The following is a 767-nucleotide window of genomic DNA, read 5'->3' as shown; positions in this document are numbered from 1 at the left end:
AGCTCATTGGTCTAGGGCTATGATTCTCACTTAGGGTGTGAGAAGTCCCAGGCTCTACTCCTGGACAAGCCCTCCTTTTGGACACCCACCACCGGGCATAGCCCCTGCAGGGACAGGGCCATGCTGCCTGGTACACGGGTGATGGGCAGCCTCAGGAACTTGGCCATGTCCCCTCTGCTGGGACAGTCCCGCCACTGCCGGGAGAGAGGTGCTGCCCACTGCCCTGTGGGCAAAGAGACACGGCTCAGCCATGGCCAGGGCTTGGCCCCTTCTGGCTGGGGAAACGGCAGTGGGGTACGTCAGAGCAAGGCTGTTCTTCCACCGTGTCCCCGGTGGGCAGCTCTGCCTGGGGGCTGTGTGCAGAAAACCAAGTCCCAGGTCTGCCCCACAGCCATGCTTCCAGTCTCGGCCCCCTTGCCAGCCTGCCGGCACCCAAGGGTCACCCGGTGCCTGCAAATCCCCAAACCCCACAGTCAGCAGCTCTGTGGGGCTGGGGAAGGAAACAGCGAGTGGGATTTTCTGGGAGCAATGAGAAAGCCAGGTCTGAGGCTGCTTCAAGGGGATGTAGCTCAGCGGGAGAGCGCTTGCTTTGCATGTAAGAGGCCCTGGGTTCAACCCCCAGCATCTCCAGCTTTTGCCTACCCAGACCCCCAAAACCCCCTAGAAAAGCTCTGGGACCACAGGGCTCGGGATCTCTCTTGGAGTGGATTTTGGTGGTGTGAGCAGCTGAGTGGGAGGAAGGCAGTGGGTGTCCAAAAGGAGGGCTC

General features: G+C 61.3%; 1 non-coding gene across 1 annotated transcript; it reads left to right on the top strand.

Annotated features, from left to right (window-relative positions):
• Nucleotides 1-558: 558 nt before the first annotated feature.
• Nucleotides 559-630, top strand: TRNAA-UGC. Its single transcript has one exon. It is a non-coding gene; the product is annotated as a tRNA-Ala (tRNA).
• The last annotated feature ends 137 nt before the right edge of the window (nt 631-767 follow it).

Source organism: Charadrius vociferus, unplaced genomic scaffold (assembly GCF_000708025.1).
Source record: "Charadrius vociferus isolate BGI_N301 unplaced genomic scaffold, ASM70802v2 scaffold3241, whole genome shotgun sequence".
Lineage (NCBI taxonomy): Eukaryota > Metazoa > Chordata > Aves > Charadriiformes > Charadriidae > Charadrius > Charadrius vociferus.
This window is presented reverse-complemented; position numbering and strand designations above follow the sequence as displayed.